Raw genomic sequence first — 22,708 nt, forward strand, 5'->3', positions numbered from 1 at the left:
TTAGAAAGACAACGCACTCGCGATGAAATGTTCTCCGAGCTCATGCTGTCCTCCCACACTGACAGAGCACAGACGAATGCGTGGAGGCAAATAATGTCAGAGTGCAGGAAAGCACAAAATGACCGGGAGGAGAGGTGGCGGGCTGAAGAGAGTAAGTGGCGGGCTGAAGAGAGTAAGTGGCGGGCTGAAGACAGGGCTGAAGCTCAAATGTGGTGGCAGCGTGATGAGAGGAGGCAGGATTCAATGCTGAGGCTGCTGCAGGACCAAACCAGTATGCTCCAGTGTATGGTTGAGCTGCAGCAAAGGCAGCTGGAGCACAGACTGCCACTGCTGCCCCTCTGTAACCAACCGCCCTCCTCCCCAAGTTCCATAGCCTCCACACCCAGACGCCCAAGCACGCAGGGGAGGGGCGGGGCACCGGCCAACCAGCCACTCCACCACAGAGGATTGCCCAAAAAAAAGAAGGCTGTCATTCAATAAATTTTAAAGTTGTAAACTTTTAAAGTGCTGTGCTTAAAGTGCTGTGTGGCATTTTCCTTCCCTCCTCCACCACCCCTCCTGGGATACCTTGGTAGTCATCTCCCTATTTGTGTGATGAATGAATAACGAATGCATGACTGTGAAGCAGCAATGACTTTATTGCCTCTGCAAGCGGTGATTATAGGGAGGAGGGGAGGGTGGTTAGCTTACAGGGAAGTAGAGTGAACCAAGGGGCGGGGAGTTTCATCAAGGAGAAACAAACAGAACTTTCACACCGTAGCCTGGCCAGTCATGAAACTGGTTTTCAAAGCTTCTCTGATGCGTACCGCGCCCTCCTGTGCTCTTCTAACCGCCCTGGTGTCTGGCTGCGCGTAACCAGCAGCTAGGCGATTTGCCTCAGCCTCCCACCCCGCCATAAACGTCTCCCCCTTACTCTCACAGATATTGTGGAGCACACAGCAAGCAGTAATAACAGTGGGAATATTGGTTTCGCTGAGGTCTAAGCGAGTCAGTAAACTGCGCCAGCGCGCCTTTAAACGTCCAAATGCACATTCTACCACCATTCTGCACTTGCTCAGCCTGTAGCTGAACAGCTCCTGACCACTGTCCAGGCTGCCTGTGTACGGCTTCATGAGACATGGCATTAAGGGGTAGGCTGGGTCCCCAAGGATACATATAGGCATTTCAACATCCCCAACAGTTATTTTCTGGTCTGGGAATAAAGTCCCTTCCTGCAGCTTTTGAAACAGACCAGAGTTCCTGAAGATGCGAGCATCATGGACCTTTCCCGGCCATCCCACGTTGATGTTGGTGAAACGTCCCTTGTGATCCACCAGAGCTTGCAGCACTATCGAAAAGTACCCCTTGCGGTTTATGTACTCGGCGGCTTGGTGCTCCGGTGCCAAGATAGGGATATGGGTTCCGTCTATAGCCCCACCACAGTTAGGGAATCCCATTGCAGCAAAGCCATCCACTATGACCTGCACATTTCCCAGGGTCACTACCCTTGATATCAGCAGATCTTTGATTGCGTGAGCTACTTGCATAACAGCAGCCCCCACAGTAGATTTGCCCACTCCAAATTGATTCCCAACTGACCGGTAGCTGTCTGGCGTTGCAAGCTTCCACAGGGCTATTGCCACTCGCTTCTCAACTGTGAGGGCTGCTCTCATCCTGGTATTCATGCGCTTCAGGGCAGGGGAAAGCAAGTCACAAAGTTCCATGAAAGTGCCCTTACGCATGCGAAAGTTTCTCAGCCACTGGGAATCGTCCCAGACCTGCAACACTATGCGGTCCCACCAGTCTGTGCTTGTTTCCCGAGCCCAGAATCAGCGTTCCACAGCATGAACCTGCCCCATTAGCACCATGATGCATGCATTGTCAGGGCCCATGCTTTCAGAGAAATCTGTGTCCATGTCCTGATCACTCACGGGACCGCGCTGACGTCGCCTCCTCGCCCGGTATCGCGTTCCCATGTTCTGGTGCTGCATATACTGCTGGATAATGCGTGTGGTGTTTAATGTGCTCCTAATTGCCAAAATGAGCTCAGCGGCCTCCATGCTTGCCTTGGTATGGCGTCCGCACAGAAAAAAGGCGCGGAACGATTGTCTGCCGTTGCTCTGACGGAGGGAGGGGCGACTGACGACACGGCTTACAGGGTTGGCTTCAGGGAGCTAAAATCAACAAAGGGTGTGCCTGTACATCAAGGAGTATTTCAGGCAGGACTGCACGGAGGGTTCCAATAAGAAATGGTGCACCTAAGTTATCGTTGTTATTGGAACAAGGAGGTTAGCCTGGCCTCTGATTGATACATGGCTAGATTTACCTCGCTGCACCTTCTCTGTGAGTGACTGCAGTGTGATCTAGACAGGGGAGGAGGCAAATGAGTACAAAACAAATCTGGTCTATTTCTTGTTCTGACCCACTCCATCTATCTTTTACATCTTTGGCTGGCAGCAGACGGTGCAGAAGGACTGCATGCCATCCACATCTCATGGCTGCCTGGCATAAGATGGTACAATACGACTGCTAGCAATCCTCATCTCTTGCCTGCCTGGCATAAGATGGTACAGTACGACTGCTAGCAGTCCGTATCGCCTGCCCGCTCACCATAAGACGGTTCAATAGGACTGCAGGACTAAAGAGAATGACCTGGTGAAGTCACTCCAAATTTAGTCCCTGCACCCATGTCTGCCCAGGCGCTCCCAGCCAACGTGGCCAGGAGCACCTCGGACACAACGAGGACGACTACCAGTCGTATTGCACCGTCTGCTGCCAGAAGGCAATGGGTTGCTGCTACTGTGTAGCAAAGCCGTACCGCGTCTGCCAGCACCCAGGAGACATAGGGTGACGGTTACCTGAGCAGGCTCCATGCTTGCCGTGGTATGGCGTCTGCACAGGTAACTCAGGAAAAAAGGCGCGAAATGATTGTCTGCCCTTGCTTTCACGGGGGGAGGGAGGGAACGGGGGCCTGACGATATGTACCCAGAACCACCCGCGACAATGTTTTAGCCCCATCAGGCATTGGGATCTCAACCCAGAATTCCAATGGGCAGCGGAGACTGCGGGAACTGTGGGATAGCTACTCACAGTGCAATGCTCCGGAAGTCGACGCTTGCCTCGGTACTGTGGAAGCGCTCCGCCGAGTTAATGCACTTAGAGCATTTTCTGTGGGGACACACACACTCAAATATATAAAACCGATTTCTAAAAAAACGACTTCTATAAATTCGACCTAATTTCGTAGTGTAGACATACCCAGTGTTCGGGTACAATTTTCAAAAGCACCTAAGTGACACAGATATTATATTTTTATCATTTATTAGTTGAATTTTTCTTATAATAGCTCCCCGGTCATGGACCAGGACCCCATTGTTCTAGGCGCTGTACAGATGCGAACAAAAACATGCGTCCTGCTCCAAAGAACAAAACTGATGGAATTTTTCACAGTAATAAATTTAAGCTTGTGGGGCTATGGCCCCATTGACATTCATGGCACTGTGGCTGACAGGATATGTCCTACGTAGCAAAACTTCTCCACAGACTTGAGAGGAGTGGTATTGATTTTAATAACTGGGTAGACATGAATCCCTGGGCAAAGCTTGGTGCTGACCCATATAAACTGGGAAGACTAAAGCCTTTCAGGCTGCAGGAGACTAAACTGTTTGAACCCAGGCAGAAACAGAGAGAGTGAAGTTCCACCAGTGACCAAGGTCCCTGCAATGGCATGGAATGGATTAGCTGAGGTATGCCCAGGTGATCCCAGCAGGAGCCCCACGCTGCAGAGGATGGTGAAAACCCTCAAGGTCCCTGCCCAATAGGAACTAGGGGAAAAATTTCTTCCCCATCCCAAATCTGGTGATTTGAAGACCCTGCACACATGAGCAAGACCCACCAGCCAGCCATCTAGAAACACGATTATCCAAACCACCTCATAGCTCTGTCTCATCCCATTCCATGTCCCATCTCTAGTTGTAGCCAATCCCTGATGCTTCACAGGAAGCTGAGCCTGCCAGCCCTCCCCCCATCTGTGTAATTGTGCACTGTTAAAAAAAAATCACCATAGTATCTGAGCATCGCATAGTCTTTAATGTATCCTTCATATGCAACAGCTGTAACTGTTATGAAAATTAATGTATGTAGTGTTGTTGTAGCCGTGCTGGTCCCAGGGTATTAGAGGGACAAGGTGGGTGAGGTGATATCTCGTATTGGACCAACTTTTTTGGCGAGAGAAACCAGCTTTCTAGTTTACACAGAGCTGAAGAAGAAGTCAGTCCAATAACAGATATTACCTCACGCACCTTTTCTTATGAAAATTCATGACAGAGATCGGTTTCATTGACTTAAACTGAAGGAAACGCATGTGCAGTAAAAACTGTGTGTAATCCCTCTGGAGCCTGTGCCTTATTTTTTACTGACTCCTTATTAGAGGGAATGGAGCTGAATCTCTTCTCACTCACAGGTTCAAGGAGCTCAATCTATTTATCTTCACAAAGAGACGGTGAATGGGTTACTTGATTACAGTTTATAAGTATCTACTTGGGGGAAAATATTTAATAATGGGCTCTTCAATCTTGCAGACAGAGGTCTAACTCCATCCAGAGGCTGGAAGTAGAAGCTAGATAAAGTAGAAGCTAGACCCAACTGCTGGGCAGCTAAATTGCGGAGAGAGGGGAATCTCAATATCTTTGGAATTAAAAGGAAGATGTTAGTTACAAATTTAATTGATTTTCTTCTCTCCTTTAGATGCAATCAGTGGAAAACACTGAGTGGGGAAATCAAGCCACCATCACAAAATTCATTCTCGTGGGATTCGGAAATCTCCCTGAACTGCAGATTCTTCTCTTCCTGCTGTTTTCATTAGCGACTTTGTGACGATGGCCAGGAACATCCTCATTGTTGCTCTGGTTGTGGGTGATTAACAACTTCACACCCCCATGTATTTCTTCCTTAGAAAATTGTCCTGCTTGGAGACTTGCTACACCTAGCCCACCCTGCTCAGGATACTGGCCAGTCTCCTGACTTGGGACAGAACTATTTCTTTTGACGGCTGCATTGTACAAATGTATTTCTTTGGTTCTCTGGAGCTAAAGAATCTAGCAGCAATGTCGTATGATCATTATTTAGCAATGTGTAAACTCCTGCACTATGTAACCCTTATGAATAGGGTTCGGTCTCCTGCTTGCAGCTGGCTCTTGGATAAGTGCATTTCTGGCTCTTACCATAATAGCATTGTTCGTATCACAATTAACTTTTTGTGGCCCCAATGAAATGGACCATTTCTTCTGTGATCTCAGCCCTGTGTTAAAGCTCTCCAGAACTGACATCTTCTGATGGCACTTACAGCTTTCATATTCGGCTCGATTTTCACTTCCCCCCCAATTCTGTTAATTGTTATGTTGTCTGTTGCTATTATAGGCACCATCCTGAGACTCTCGTCTGCCACGGGGAAGCAGAAGTCCTTTTCTATCTGCTCCTCTCACCTCATGGTGGTTGCAGCTTTCTATGGGACCCTGACGATTGTGTATGTCTTACCCAACAATGATACCCTGGGGGACCTGAACAAAGTGGGCTCGGTCTTCAACATGGTCCTGACTCCCTTGCTCAATCCTCTCATTTACCGCCTGAGAAACTGGGAGGAAAAAGAGGCCCTGAGAAAAAGGTTAAGTAAATTTGTGCTGTGCACGAGAATGCAGACACTGTGAGCCAATTTATTTAGGATAAAATGAAATGGAGAGAATCTATGGTCCCATTGCAACAAATGGGAGTTAGGCACCTAGGTGCTCCTGAAAGTCTCAGTAGGTGCCTAAATATCTTTAAAGTTCTGGCTCCTGTATCCTAAGTTACTCAAAGGTCATCAAAGTTGAATTCAACCATATTAATAGAGAAAATAGTTTTTTAACAAAAAAAAATTAATGTAAAAAATGACTTATTTTACAAAAAAAGTTGTCACCAAAAAGATAAAAAACTTTTTTTAAAAATTCCATTTTTTAATGAAATTATATTTTTATAAAAAAGATTTGAGAGGTTCTTCCTCCTCTCCTTCCTTTTTGCCCTTTTTGTCCCTTTTTTTCAGTGGCAAAATGGGAAAAGGACAAAAGGTGCGTGACCATTTGGGGAAAATCGTACCTCTTATGAATGCTAGTGGATCCTGGGGATTGTCCATGCTTTTCTGTGTCAGACTGCAAACTTCTGTTTGATTTTAAGGCTGGTCTTTGCGTTCCTGCTGTCTTTTTGCTTCCACCCTAGACTAACATTCTAAGAGGTATAGTGAAGAACTCACAACAAAGGGTCATTCAACTTTGATGATCATTCATTTAAATGGAGCACTTGCTGTGATGGAACAAATAAATCCCACACTATCTTAAGGGAGTAGCAGGCTTAATTAGGGATGAGCCCCAGTGGGTGGATAATATAAAGGAAGGACTTCAGGGCAGTAAAAAGGAACAGAGTGAGTGGCTAGGAGTCCTGATTGTCTCTCCTAGGTAAGGAGACTGAGGGGGAGAATAGTACTTGGCATTCTCTCCTGTGATGGGAGCTCTGTCAGAGAGACCAGGAGCAGTAAAGGCTACATAGGGAGTTTTTACCCTGGTATTGGCCCGAGAGGGGGAAGGGCAGCAAGGGTGAAGAGACTCCTGAAGCATGCCTGGGAGAAGAATTCTAGGGAACAGCCCTGAGGGTCAGCGACTTGGGGGAGCTCAAACTCCAGAAAAAAAGCCCTGGGAACAAGCAATCTGTAGTAGATCAGGAAACAATTTTCCAGAGCCTGGGAGAGTTGATGAAGAGTTTGCCAAGGACTGGGCCCAGGGAGGACAGAAGAATTTATGTTCTTTTGTATTTTGCTGGACTCTTTGTTTTACCCCAGAAGGGATGGGACAGAAAGTGTCCTGGCTGCTGGGCCAAGTCACTGAACGAACGGACCACTAGCAGGCCTGAATAGTGTCTGGTGGAGGCAGCTGAGGAAAGCACCCTGCAACAAGGCACACAGCCATAAGGGGGTTGCATGCTGGTGAGACACCCTTCCACAATCCCCCTTGCACAACGGCCTTGCCACCTGGGGCAAACCCACTTTTTAACACCGAACTCCAGGGGTGTGGAAGTGTCCAACAATGAATCACCTGGTAGGGTGCATAGGCTGGGTCTACACTACTACTACTTAGAAGTTAGATGGCCTTAGCTATGTCTTTCAGGGCTATGAAAAATGTTATGCACTGAGTGCTGTAGTGGGATCAACCTAACCCCTGGTGTAGATGCAGATCGACAGAAGAATTATTCCATTAAACTAGCGACTGCCTCTCAGGCAGGTGAATTAACTAAACTGATGGAAAATCCCCTTCTGATGAAGAAAGCGTCTACATTATGGTGCTACAGCTATTCCATAGCTATGCTGGCCGAGCCCCCTCATCTAGACACCGCATACGCTGACAGAAAGAGTTTTTCTGCTGGTGTAGGAACAGCACCTCCCAAATGATGTTAGCTATGCAGAGAGTACCCTCTTCTGTCCACATAGCTGTGTCTAAACCAAAGGTTTTCTTGGCATAGCAATATTGCTTGGGGTGTGGGTAAGGGTAGGTCATGGCTTTGATCTCATGCTCAGTCTGACTTGGGAAGTGGTCACTTGACAAAGGGGATGGGAGGTTAGAGAGTCTCTCACCAGTTAGTTGAAAGAGAGAGTAGAAGGACACTGACTGCAGGGGTCAGAGATAGAGATTCAATTCAATTCAGAGAAGGAGGCATGAGCTACAGGAATGGGAATCCTAGGTACCATAAAGGACTCTGGCCCAAATCCTAAGAATGCCCCAGATGGGTGAGGAAACTGAGGCAGGGAAATATGCGTAAGTTTTCTACTGTTTTGTTCAACACAGTGTATTTCTCATTCAATCTAGGTAAAGAGTAATTGTGTTTAGAGGCCTTCGCAAAGCCTGTGCATCTGTTTGCTTTATCTTTCATCTGCCCCTGGAGCAGTGAACTGTAAACTGAGAGCACCTACGTGGGTGGATCTTTGGGATGGGGGGTCCTTGACCTACTAGGGCATCTGGGGCAGCAGCACTGGTCCTCGGGGACTAAGGTAACTGGGTCATGTCGTTCCATTTCCATGACGGGTTAGAAAGCAGAAACCATGCTGCAGCCTGCTGAGATCCGGGAAAGCTTAATGCACACATGGCTACAGTACTGGGACCCAACCCAGCTGCCTGGCAAATATCCAATTTTGGTTCCAAACAAACCAATTTTTTCCTCTATTTTTGAGTCAGCCACTGAACCAAAATCAATTTTTCGCTCAGTTCTAATCTTCAGGCACCTTATTATCTGTAAGGCCTGGCCCTAAGTGACTTATAAATACAAGTCCAACTCGCAGGTAGATGATTTAGGTAATAATATGTATTATCCACACCATATATACGTTAGTGTGCATTAAGTACAAATAATATTAAGCACAAATAAGACAGCATAGCCTAAATTGGCCTACGCCTTAACTATACCCAATTCTCTTATTCTAAGTATCCCATAACAGCCTGCATTATCAAAAGTCAGCTTTGGCTGAAGTATATTGTATAGTTGCCCAGATCAGGATAGATGATAATTTTAGCATAGTGACAGCTAGGGAGTTATTTTCACAGGTGTGTACTGGAATGACCCAGACAGGACAAGACATATGTCTGTTCTGCCCTAGTACAGGCCTAGCAGATGCTTTCATGCCCTTTGGTGCTTGAAATGCATCTCTTCAGACCAAGGAGATAATGGGTACACCATAGAAAGCTGAGACTGAAGCAGCTACCAGAAGCTCTCCGCTACCAGAAGCTCTCCTGTCCCACCGCTCCCGCTCTGCGGAGGTGGGTTACATGGGCAGGGGGGAGTGAGGGAGGGGGACACCCTGACATCAGCACTCCCCTTGCCCCCCCTGCTCTGCACAGCAAACAGCAAAGTGCCAGGAGCCGCTTGCAAGGGGCTACTCTGAAACCTGTCATTATGCAAGGCACTATATAGTCATGTGTCCCAGTTCCCTCAGCCTCTCCCATCCTTATTCAAAATGTGGGCATACCCTGCAAATTTTGTCACCTCACTGTTTACCTCTTTTTCCATATCATTTATGAATATGTTGAATAGGACTGGTTCCAGTACAGAACCCTGGGGGACACCACTATTTACCTCTCTCTATTCTGAAAACTTACCATATATTCCTACTGTTTGTTTCCTATCTTTTAACCCGTTACTAATCCATGAGAGGACCTTCCCTATTATCCCATGACAGCTTACTTTGCTTAAGAGCCTTCAGTCAGGGACCTTATCAAAGGCTTTCTGAAAATTTAAGTACACTATATCCACTGTCCTCACAGTTGTTGACCCCCTGAAAGAATTCTAGTAGATTAGTGAGGCATGATTCCCTTTACAAAAACGGTGTTGACCCTTTCTCAGAAAATTACGTTAATCTATGTGTCTGACAATTTTGTTCTTTACAATAGCTTCAACTAGTTTTCCTGGTACTGAAGTCAGGCTTCTAATTGCCTGGATCACCTCTGGATCCCTTTTTAAGAATTGGTGTCAAACTAGCTATCCTCCAGTCATCTGGCACAGAGACTTATTTAAATGATAGGTTACAGACTACAGTTAGTAGTTCTGCAATTTCTCTTTAATTTATCAATTTGTTCCAAAACCTCCTCTAATGACACCTCAATCTGGAACAGTTCCTCAGATTTGTCGCCTAAAAGGAATGGTTTGGGAATCTCCCTCACATCCTCAGCTGTGAAGACCAATTGAAAAAAATCATTTAGTTTCTCTGCAATGTCCTTCTCATCCTTGAGTGGTCCTTTAGTATCTCGATCATCCAGTGGCCCCACAGTTTGTTGAGCAGGTTTCCTGCTTCTGATGTATTTAAAACATATTTTTTCTATTACTTTTTGAGTCTTTGGCTAGCAGTTTTTCAAATTCTTTTTTTCCTTCCTAATTATATTTCTACACTTCATTTGCCAGAGTTTATGCGCCTTTCTCTTTTCTCTCTAGGATTTAGCTTCCACTCTTTAAAGGATGCTATTTTGCCTCTCACTGCTTCTTTTACTTTGTTGTTTAGCCACGGTGGCACCTTTTTCTTTCTCTTACTATATTTTTTAATTTGGGGTATACATTCAATTTGAGCCTCTATTATGGTGCCTTTAAAAAGTTTCCATGCAGCTTGCAAGGATGTCACTTTTGGTGCTGTACCTTTTAATTTCTGTTTAACTGAACCTCCTCATTTTTGTGTAGTTCCCCTTTTATGAAATTCACTGCTAAAGCGTTGGGCTGCTGTGATGTTTTCCCTGCCACGGGGATGTTAAATTTCATTATATTATGGTCACAATTATCAAGAGGTTCAGTTATATTCACTTTTTGGACCAGATCCTGTGCTCCACTTAGGACTAAATGAAGAATTGCCTCTCCTCTTGTGGGATCCAGGACTAGCTGCTCCAAGAAGCAGTCATTTAAGGTGACAAGGAACTTTATCTCTGCGTCCTGTCCTGAGGTGATATTTACCAGTCAATATCAGAATAATTGAAATCCCCCATTATTATTGAGTTTTTATTTTAATTTTCCCTCTAATCTCTCTGAGCATCTCACAGTCTTTCTTCTAGCATTGGTATATAAGCACTTTAAAATCTTGTCACTTTTTAGCTGTCTGCCATTACATGATGTAATTGAATGTGCCTTTTTACATTTGACTCTTTCTCATCAGATCCTACCTGTATTTTACCATCTTCCATCCTTTCCTCCTTACTAGGACATAGAGAGTCTCCATTAATAGACTCTCCCCTAAGAGATGTCCCTGTCCAAACCATGTGCTCCTCTGCACCTGTCGGCTTTCCCCCAGCCCTTAGTTTACCTCTCTTACCTTTTTAATTTTAAGTGCCAACCTCTTAAGGATAGGAGTCTTCCTCTGTTTATTGACAACGAAACTTTTCCAGTGGAGAGATGCAGTGGCACGAGGTTACCTGCTCCAGGTTTCTGCCAGTGTAACCGACAGCACAACCTGACTGCGTGTACTCCATCAATATTTAATGATTTTCTGTTTCTAGGTACATATTATGGAGAAAGCAGAAGTAAGAAATCAAATGCCCATTGTGGAATTCATCCTTTTAGGATTTGGGAATGTCCCTGAACTGCTCATAAGACCTGACTTTCCTCCCCCACCTAAATAAAAAGAAAGGAATGAATTAAAATGAATAGGAAATGAGACCAAAATCACTAGAAAACTTTTCAAATCTCAGCCTAGATAGTGTCACACGGGCCTCCCTCATCACAGACAGCAATACGCTATACACCTAAAAATATTTACCACCCAAGTTTGACAAAAATGAATTAAAGAATAAAATCTCACTGAGACTCCCTGGTATTTTTGTTCTTCCTCCCAATTTTTGGGCCATGTGTTTTGCCAAAAAATAGCATGATTCCCCTGCTCTCCTTGAAACTGGTTAGGTGTCCATTGCTATCCTGACCACTCATCCCACCCTCCTGCTGTCCCCTGATGCAGGGCCATGTGGGGTTCATAGACAGGGGTATGTACAGTTTGTGGACTCATGTATCAGGCTTTGTTTGGATGGAGAGTTGATTTGGTCAGCTCGAAGTGATTCATGAATTTAACTCAAATTAACTGAATGCTTTCAGCAAATATCAATCAGGATCTTTCAGGATTTAGATGCTGGGCAGCAACCCGGCCCGTTTTAACATTTACCCTGATGGTTAGAGCACTCATGTGGAGTGTGTATGTGTGTGTGGAACACCCACGTTCAATATCCCCCCTGCCTGATGCGGAGCTGGAGTCTTCAGTCTCCCGCACTGGAATACTCTCTGCATGAGTTCACTCTCTCTTGCTCCTGTTAAAGTGGTTCCGTTTGGTATAAATAATTAAATAATCATTGAAACAGGGAGTTGAACCTTGATCTCTTTGTAGCTAAAATGTGCATCTTAACTACCAGGCTACAGAGTCATCCTTGGACTTGCTTTCAAGCTCAATGACTATTGTGGTAAACCCAGGACAAACAGCTACAAAAGGGGGGTAGTAACTAGTACTAGGGGATGAAAAGATATCCACTGAGGAGAGATAACCAGGGGGCAATAAGGTTCAGCTGGAAAAGGGGTTGCTAGGGTACCAATTAGGTTCAGCTGACTCCAACTACTTGGGACCTTTTTAAACCCTCCCCTGGATGGAAGGAGGGGAGAGTGAGAGGAGCGAGTAAGCTGCCAGTAGGCTGTTTGCAGCAAGACACCAGACCTTTCCAGTAGGGAGGCTGCACTCAATCCCCACAAGGGAAGGAAAATAAGCACAAGGGACTGACTGAGGAGAGGAGTAGCAGGACCCTGTGCCACCTATAAGGGTTCATCTTGCCCCAAACCTGAGTTTCCAAGGCTAAGAAGGACTGAGCCTACTGAGGCAAACAAGGTATTTTGCCACACTATTCATTCTCATCTTGAATGACAGTGACTAGTCATTGGGCTAGGACAAGCAAGTGAGAATGACTTCATAGCTTGGTGGTAAGGCTTTTGTTTTCCATAACTGCCAGAGAAATGAAAAATCATTGGTTCACTGAGGTCTAATTGTCATCTTCTGCCACAGAACATCTGGCAGGACAGAAATACACGCTGAATGGGTTATCCATCAAAGGTTGTGTGTCCTGTGGTTAAGACATAGGTATGAGAATCATGAATCTTCGTTTCTCTTCCTAGATCAGCCACCTCTCCCTGTAGGCCAGAAAGTTTGTCACAAAGAAATTCATCCTTATCCAGAGTGTAGTGTATTGAAAACTGTGTTAAAATTACAAGCTATCATTCTGAGTGTAAGGGGTTTTTCTGGTCCTGCTTGCAGATGTGGAGCTCTGTATGGAAACATATGCTCTGGTTGTCGTGAGTCATTCTGCAGCCTCCCAGCCTAGAGCTAGGCCTCTTTGTTTGAGGGAGCAGCCTGCTTTGTCTCTCAGTTTTTGTGTCGTATGGGTCTGAATTCTATGAAATATAGTAATGTTACATTGCAACCTTCAAGCAAGACTGTTTTATGTTTTTATCTGACTGTGAACATAACACAGATGCATGGAAAAAGAGGTTGGGAAATGGGATTTTTTTCTCACGGGGGGGTTGTTTTTAAGCACAATACAAAAAAGGTGACTTACAGCTGGTCAAAATTCAGTGTTTTTTTGCAGCAATTGTGAATAACTTTTTTTGTTGAAAAACTAAAAAAGTTCTGTTTTTCTGCAACCACAAACCATAATGTTTGGGCTGAAGATTGTGGAGGACTAACAATTTTGGGATGGAAACTAAACACTTAGCAGCTGAAAACTGATTTTGTTTGTTTGTTTCTTTGTATCTGACTTATTATTATTATTATTTGGAGGTTGTCTATTTCTGACAAAAAAAATTAGAATGTTTGAGGAAAGCCAACACAAATGTTCATTTTACTGAAAACCTATTTTCTTGAAAAGAAAAATTGATGGAACAATGTCAACACTCCTGATGTGAACAATAACTGATTTTCCAAAGCGTCTGAGTGACTTAGGAATGTACGTCCCAATCAAAGTCCATTGAAACTGCGCACTTAAACACTTAGGGATGTGTCTACACAGCAAAGAAAAACCCTGGCTGGCCTGTGCCAGCTGACTTGGGCTGAGGGGAGGTTTCATTGCTGTGAAGCCATTCAGGTTTGGGCTGCAGCCTGAGCTCTGGGCCCTCCCACATCACAGGGTCCTAGAGCCCACGTTCCTTGAGTCTACACTGCAGTGAAACAGCTCCGCAGCCCAAGCCCCATGATCTTGAGTCAGCTGGCACGGGGCAGCTGTGGGTTTTCTTTGCTGCATAGACATAGCCTTAGGCACTTTGGGGAATCCTCCCCAACATCTCTTGCCTTTCAACCCCAAGAGTAAAATCCCCCATTTTAGTGTAGGGTTTCAGAAGCACTCAGTGCAGACCTAACTCTGTGTCTTTGATAGTATTTAAGCACTTTTGCAAATCCCACATCTACCTACAAATGGAATTGTTATTATGTTTCTGTTAAGCAGTAACACAGAAAACTGAACAGGTCGGTGAACTACAAATAAAGAAACAGATTCAGAGTAAGTGCTTCCGACTCCTCAGGCAGTGCTATTCAGCCATATCACTATTACTATTATTCTTACTAGCCTAGTACCTTGGCACACCATTGTGCTAGGTGCTGTACAAACAGAGAACAAAAAGCCAGTCCCTGCTGCAAAGGGGGGACTGTACAATCTAAGTAATCCCAGTTTAATTGGACAGTTTGCTCTTGCTCCTTTTCATTTGGCAGGAGAAGCTGAAAGCTGCTAGAGATTACTAGGGAATCAGGCCTTAAAATTAAGATAAATGAAATGATATCTACGTATATGGAGGCCAGGGTTGCAGGCCCATCCTTAAGGCTGATATCCATTTTGTATTTAAGACACGGATTTTGTCCTTGTTATCCCAGGACAAAATAACCTGTGCAGGAGAATTTTATCGTGGGTGTCAAATCACAGAAGAAATGGCTACTTTCACTGGGACCAGAAAAATGGAGGCACAAGATGTTGATGAGGAGATTTATATACTAATCATGGAGCTGCTAAGCCTGGAGCCAACTGCTAAATGGGTACAGGCCTTGAAGTCTATGAGAGGTGCACAGTGCAATGGGTTCCCTACAGGAAACGCTCTGTAGTTGCCAAGTACCCAAGGAAATATTATTCTGTGATATAGGCTCTGACAGAAAATATTATTATTCTCAGTCGGGCAATACATCAGCATCTGGGGTATGATGGAGGATGTTTAACAGGTCTCCAAGCAGAACAAATTTCCCAGGACCACAGGCGTGTGAAGGTGGTGATGAACGGCAACTAAGGTGGAAAGGTAGATGATGAGAAACATCAGAAAAAGTAGGACCTGCATCTCATAGGGGTTCTTAGATCCCATCAGTGTGAAAGTGGTGATGGATGTTTGGTTTCCTCTTCCTTTACTGAGCATCTAGCTAAATGAAATAAATGAGAATCAAGTGGAGATTATAAAATAGAAGCAAAATGTAGTATCACCTGTATAATTTTAATGTGTTCACAAATATCTCACTGTTACATTATTCTTACCTTATATGTTTGCCATCTTCACATCACTTAGATTTTAGGGGCCAGAATTTTCACAGATACCATTGTCATCATATAGTCTGACCTCCAGCATAACACAGGACAGAAACATAGAATCATAGAATAACAGAGTTGGAAGGGACCTCTGGAGGCCATCTAGTCCAACCCCCTGCCCAGAGCAGGACCAATCCCAACTAAATCATCTCAGCCAGGGCTTTGTCAAGCCTGACCTTAAAAACCTCTAAAGAAAGGGATTCCACCACCTCCCTAGGTAACGCATTCCAGTGTTTTACCACCCTCGTAGTGAAAAAGTTTTTCCTAATATCCAACCTAAATCTCCCCCACTGCAACTTGAGACCATTACTCCTTGTCCTGTCATCTGCTATCACTGAGAATAGTCTAGATCCATCCTCTTTGGATCCACCTTTCAGGTAGTTAAAAGCAGCTATCAAACCCCCCCTCATTCTTCTCTTCCATAGACTAAACAATCCCAGTTCCCTCAGCCTCTCCTCTTAAGTCATGTGTTCCAGACCCCTAATAATTTTTGTTGCCCTTCGCTGGACTCTCTCCAATTTCTCCACATCCTTCTTGTAGTGTGGGGCCCAAAACTGGACACAGTACTCCAGATGAGGCCTCACCAGTGTTGAATAGAGGGGAACGATCACGTCCCTCGATCTGCTGGCAATGCCCCTTCTTATACACCCCAAAATGCCCTTGGCCTTCTTGGCATCAAGGGCACACTGACTCATATCCAGCTTCTCGTCCACTGTAACCCCTAGGTCCCTTTTCTGCAGAACTGCTGCCTAGCCATTCGGTCCGTAGTCTGTAGCGGTGCCTTGGATTCTTCCGTCCTAAGTGCAGGACTCTGTACTTGTCCTTGTTGAACCTCATCAGATTTCTTTTGGCCCAATCCTCCAATTTGTCTAGGTCCCTCTGTATTCTATCCTTACCCTCCAGCGTATCTACCACTCCTCCCAGTTTAGTGTCATCCGCAAATTTGCTGAGGGTGCAATCCACACCATCCTCCAGATCATTTATGAAGGTATTGAACAAAACCAGCCCCAGAACCGACCCTTGGGGCACTCCGCTAGATACCGGCTGCCAACTAGACATGGAGCCATTGATCACTACCCGTTGAGCCCGACACAGAACTGCCCCAAAATAATTCCTTTTGGAACTTTTAAAGGTATTTAGGCACCTAGTGGGATTTTTCAAATCATCTAGGGACACCTAAATTTTAATAGGTGTTAAGCACCTGGACGCTTTTGCAAAGGCAGCAAGTCTCCTAAATACATCCTGATGATGATGATTTAGGGTAAAATTCACAGGGCCAGCAAAAGGTCTTTGTAACCCAATGGTCAGTGTGTGTACCTGATCTTCAGAGGATATGAGTCGGTTACTGTCATAGCTAAGCAGACTTGGCACTTTAGAGCAACTTGTAATAGTTTAAACTTTTTAGCTCTGTGGGTCTCGGTTTCAAACCCCAGTGGGTTGGCTAAGATGATGGCCATTTCACATGCATCACATAAGGCCAACCTAATTGGCAAGGACTGGAGAACATAAAAGAGAAATCAGAAATTTTGAAAGCTGCCTAATGGAATTGGGTGTCCAAATCCCCTACGCATCTTTGTACATTGCAGCCTCAGGGTGAAATTAACTGAAAATCACTTCAGTCCCACCCAACCTCTAATTTGAGGATTTAAGGGAGATTTAAGTATAACAAAGGCCTTGTGCTGGTCCTGTGCACAGCAGTGAATTTCTCTCTTGTCTATTTAGTCTGGATTTTAATAGAGCCTAAGGGAGTTGGGCACTCAATGCCAGTGAACACTTTTAGTCTCCTTTGACAATCAGAGCCGGAGACTACAAAGTCTTTGGAGGCTGGGATTGTCTCACTATGTGTTTTTTCTAGAGCCTAACACAAGCGGTCCTTCATCCCTGCTGGAGCTTCTAGACACTAAAATCATCATCATCAATCATCATCTCAAAGGAGAACACAAGGGAAAGATTTGACATCTTTCCTAGGCCAGATGAATGGAAACTCTGTAATTTGGGGTATGGAAAGCAATGCACATTCCTTGGTCAAAGTCACTCTCCAGATTTCTTTTACAGCAAAAATAAGAGAAAATCAGCACATTTTCTCTGCCCCTTCCTGCCAGAAATGCTGATGCAGGCTGTGTCTAAACCATATCTGGTTTAGGTATGTCTTTAGAGATCTGAATCCAGACTGGTTAATTCTAACTGTTTTTTTTTCAACCAGCCATTCAAACTTTTGTGAAAATTCAAATTTTCAGACACTTTGGAAAAATTCAAGAATATTTTGCATTAACATTTTTTCACCATTTTTCAACCAAATTCATAGGAATTGAATATTCAGATGTTAGGCAGCTCTAATATGCCTTATTGATTGATAGAGGGTGTGTATGGAGAAAGCGAGCCAGAGCACTATTTGGTTGTAGCCAGAGTACTCCCCATGGATGTGAGAGTCCCCCAGTTCAATTCCCCCATTCCGCCTGAAAGGGTGAAGTAATTTGACTAGTGATCTTCTATCTCCTATGTAAGTGACTCAACCACTGAGCTATGGGATATTCTGATGTGGGTTCCATCAATCTTTTCTGTGTAAGCTGTTCCAATGCCTAAGCCCTAAGGGCTAGATTTACAAAGGGGGCTCAGTGCTGCAATGGCCAACTTTAGGCACCCCGCAGCCTGGCGGAATCTAGAGCTCTGAGTCAGGTGCTGAGGGTGCTTATACAACGCCGGGGCAGTTAGGTACCTAAGAAAGTTGTTAACAAAGGCCAGCACGCTGAACAGGTAACTGCCTGAGCATCTTCACCCTGATGAGATTTGAAAGCATCCATGAGCTACAGATCCTGCTCTTCCCAGTGTTTCTCATCATCTACCTTTCCATCATGGCCATGAATTGCCAGATAGTAGCTTTCGCTGTAGTTGACGATCACCTTCACACCCCCATGTATTTCTTCCTGGGGAATTTGTCCTGCTTAGATGTCTGCTACATATCCTTCATTATACCCCAGATGCTGAAGTATTTCCTGACAGGGGATAACACTGTTTCTGTTAGCTCCTGTTTCATGCAATTATATTTTTTGGGGGTTCTCAGTAGCTAGAGTGTTTCCTCTTATCAGCTATGTCTTACGATCGCTATTTGGCCATATGCGACCCATTGCTCTGTTCATCCCTCATGGACTTCAAGGCCGGCATCTAATTAGCGTCTGGGTCAGAGAGGCACGAGCAGCAGGTGGCGGTGGGGGGGTCTTGGGGGAAGGGGAGGCGCAGGAATGGGAAGAGGCAGAGCAGAGGCGGGAAGAGGAGCAGCATGGGTAGGGCCAGGGGGTGGAGAGGCACTCGTTCAGTGGCAGTACTCCAAAGGCAGCAGGACAGGGCTCCTCCAAAGGGAGGTGTGCTGCATCCCATTTGGGGAGGCTTAGCCTCCCTTGGCCTAATATACCCCTGTCTCTGGTGAGAGAAACCTCTTTTGTGCCTTGTTGCCTCTGAGATCTGCACCAGAGACAGGCACCAGTTCATCCCTACAGTTCTTCAGAGGATGGGTTTGTGGCCACTGATTTCACAGATTCTTTGATCCTAGCTCCAGCCTTAGCACAGGGGGCAGATATAATGTACGTGGATGTTCTGGGGCTGTTTTTCTATGGATCCAGGTTCTTTCCCCTGCCTGTCAGGAGAGAAAAGATCAGCTTTGAGATCATAGACGCAATAGTTTGTAGGCAGCTGACTCTGGGATGACAGACATGGCAGCTTGTGGGAGGTAACACCAGGGATATGCATCACTATTGTACGGGGAGATGCATAGAGACCATGCTGACAGGGAAGGTGAGATGTGCTTGCAGAGATTACATTTTTAAATGATAGATCCTTTTCTATTCTAAAGGGGTTTACAGGTATTTGCTGGGTATTTCAGAAGAGCCTAAGTCAGTTAGGAAGATAACAGCCCACAGGCCTATCACTGCCATCACTGTCTGAGACCGTCGCATGATTAGTTCTGTGTCACTAGCCTTCTTCCATGGCAAGGGCTCTAAGTTGCTAAAACCTGCAATGCATTTTTTCTGCGGCAGGTTGGAGATGGAAAATGGACCAGAGAAGAGCCCAGATCTGCATATAAAACCAGAGTGAAATTCCCACCGTGGACTTCTTTCAGTTAGAATCTTTCATGTTTTTAAGCTTTTGAATAACTTTAGTCTGGAATTTTCTCAGTCGGCCCATTTCAGAATTGTTCATGGAGTCACACATTCTGGGACCAGAAGAGGCCAGAGAATTTTCCCCAGAATAATTCCTACAGCTAGCTCTTCTTTTCTATAAGATCTATCTTGATTTACAAACTGTCAGTGTTGGAGAATCCACCACAACCTTGGTAAGTTGTTCCAATGGAGTTGGGCACCTAACTCCCTGAGAGCTGAGAGCACCTCCCATTTACATGAAGATCCTAAAATGCTTAAAGGTGACTTACTTCACAACAGATCAAGGTGTAGCCCACGCTGAACTAATGAGGCACCTCTCTACTGGCTAGAGCACATACAGAGCACATCTGCTACAGGCTTTGAATTAATGGCTCTGATCTTTTATCTCAGCCAGTAGACACTGATGTGTTTCTATTGAGAGGTTATGAGTTCAACCCTTGTATATGTCCCTCTCAAATTCCCACAGCAGCCTAAGAAATGCAGCAGCCTCTGGAATCTCTGAAGTCTAGATGAGGGAGTGATCATTCCCCCACTGCCTTCCACCCAAGTTCTCCACCTAATTACTTGCACGGCCCCAATCATCACGGTACCCATGTGCCTGACAATCCTTAATGAATTAACCTACCCAGACTCCTGCAATGTAGGGGAACTATTGCTAATCTCAATTAAGAGAGGAGGAGCAGAGACAGGGATTTTCAAAGGACCCGAAGAGTTTAAGCATCCAACTTCCAACAAAGATCAGCGGAGGTGGGCACCTAATCTTCTTCTGCCTTGAAAAGCCAAGACTGAGAGGAGGTGAGAGTTATCCGTAGTCACAGAAGTTGTCTGTAGCAAAGCAGAGACTGAACCCAGCTCCTGAGAGTCTAGTGCTCTACCTTCAACGCCATCTTCTCCAACTACTCAGACCAAGCTGAAGCCATCCTTTATGGTCAAGGTTTTTAGAGACAATTGGCATCCTTTTGCAAGACATGTCAACAGACTGCAGATGGGAAAATCTGTTTGTGGGAGCTTTTTTGCCCAATGGTTTTTCATCTGAAAATGTCAATCAAAATTAACTTTTTCCTTTAATTTAAAGCAACATTTTCTTTTGAAAAGACTGTCATGACAGGAAAAAAAGGTTGGACGGAATCAAAATATTTAATGGGAAAATTGTTTTTTTTCAATTATTTCTTTTTGCTTTTTCATGAGAAATTTTCAAAATATAATGAAGCTTTTCATTTCACTTGGATACAAAATGTTCACTTCTTACACTTTTGCATGGTGAATTGTGAGAGAAAGTCAAACTTTCTCCCACTTTTCCACCCTAAAATTGTGGAAAGGAAAGTATGAAAAGTGGGAGTTTTATTTTTTTTTTTAAAGGAGGGGAAAAAAGACTGAAAATCCAAAGCCTAAACATCGAAAAAAAATGGAGAGGTCTAGAGCATCAAAGTTGAGGATGGATGAATGGACACTGTAAGGAACAGGGACACTTTTGTAGAGCAAACCACTCCCTGTCACTCCCAGGACAAGTTCACCACTCGAGGAGTAAAGAGGGTCTGCTGAGTCAGGATTCTCCTGAATGCAGCTGAGCACACAGTGTTTAATTGAGAAAAAATATGAAAATTTCCAAACAAAATTTGTTTGCTAACATGGATTTAACAAAAATGTAATATCAGTCACTTAGGCTATGTCTACACTACTGCACCAGATCGACGCTCTGGGGATCAATGCACGGGGAGGGGGTCAATTTAGCCCGTCTACTGAAGAACCTGTCAGACCACAGATCGCTCTCCGGTGAACCCCAGTACTCGATCCTGAAAGAGAAGAGTAAGGTAAAGAGTAAGGTAAGTCGACGAGAGAGTGTCAACCTCAGCTATGCTGACTCCAGCTACGTTACCATAGTAGAGTACACATAGTCTTAGAGCAGTGGTTCCCAAACTGGGGTTCGTGAACCCCTGGGGGTTTGCAGAACGTTACAGGGGGTTTTCCAGAAAAATGTCACTAATGGTGGCCAGAGGACCCCGGGCATTGGAGGCAGGAGGTGGGAGCCAGTTGCAGGGCAGACAGCCCAAGCCCCAAGGAGAGCAGGGCCAGACAGTTGGGGCTGGCAGCCCGAGCCCTGCCCCCATCAACGGGGGAACCGGCAGCCCAAACCCCAGCACTCCGCACAGGGCTGGCAGCCCGAGCCCCAGGGAGACTGGGGCGGGGCAGTTGGGGCTGGCAGCCCTAGCCCCAGCGGTCAGCGGGACCTGCAGCCCGAGCTCAGTGGAGCTCAGTTGACTGTGGCGTCCAGCAGCAGGAGCCCCACGGAGTGCGGAGGAAATTTAAACTTAAATCCCTGGAAATATTCATTTTTAGGAGTGGGTTCATGAGATCTCAGAATTTAGAGAAAGGGGTTCACAGGCTGTTAAAGTTTGGAAACCACTGCCTTAGAGGGAGAAGTGGGTAGAATTACAAAAAGGCCATAACTGTTGTTGTTGTTTCTGTTTAATTGCAGATATATTTTAAGTCCACAAAATGGACCAGTAGAATCTCACCACTACAATGGCTGAATTTGTGCTCCTGGGACTCACCCAGAGTCCTGAGTTACAGCATTTTTTTGTCATTGCCTTCTTCATAGTATATGTGACCACTTGGTTGGGAAATTTCACCATCATCACCACGGTGATCTCTGACCGCCGGCTCTCCACCTCTATGTACTTCCTCCAGGCCAACCTGGCTTTCCTAGATGTCAGTGACTCATCAGTCAATACTCCCAGATTACTGTTGTGTCTCCTCTCCCAGTGTAAAACTATCTCGTTCAATGCCTGCCTCCTCCAGATTTTCTTCTTCCACTTCATAGGGGTCGCAATGGTATTTTTCCTTATAGGGATGGTAGTTGATTGGTATGTGGCCATCTACAAATAACTGAGATACTTGATTATCATGAACCGGAGTGTGTGTGTGGGGATAGTGGCACTGACGTGGCTGGCTGGATTTGCTCACTCTGCTGTTCAGATTGGACTGCTCCTCCAGCTACCATTCTGTGGGCTGAATGTCCTGGACAGTTTTTACTGTGATGTCCCACAGGTCATCAAACTGGCCTGCACTGACACCCATGTGATCAAGCAGAAGATGGTCTTCAATAGTGGAGTACTCCTTCTAACTGTATTCATCATTTTGCTCATTTCCTACATCATCATCTTAGTCCAGATCAGGTTGCATGTCACCGATGGGAAGTGCAAGTGTTTGTCCACCTGTGGAACCCAGATTACTGTGGTGTATTTAATGTTCATACCCACCATCTTCATCTATGCTCAGCCCTTCAAGAAGTTTGCCCTGGACAAAGTGGTTTCTGTCATTGACACAGTAATCACTCCAGTGCTGAACTCAATGATCCACACGCTGAGAAATGCTGAGATGAAAAAGGCCATCAAGAAACTGATGAGCAGATTCCTGTTCTCATGCAGGAAACTAAAAACATAA

At 45.2% G+C, this 22,708-nt stretch overlaps 1 pseudogene; it reads left to right on the top strand.

Moving 5' to 3' along the window:
* Positions 1 to 21,760: 21,760 nt before the first annotated feature.
* Positions 21,761 to 22,708, top strand: LOC140897186 (olfactory receptor 4D2-like; annotated as a pseudogene).

The sequence above is a fragment of the Lepidochelys kempii genome, chromosome 13 (assembly GCF_965140285.1).
Source record: "Lepidochelys kempii isolate rLepKem1 chromosome 13, rLepKem1.hap1, whole genome shotgun sequence".
Lineage (NCBI taxonomy): Eukaryota > Metazoa > Chordata > Testudines > Cheloniidae > Lepidochelys > Lepidochelys kempii.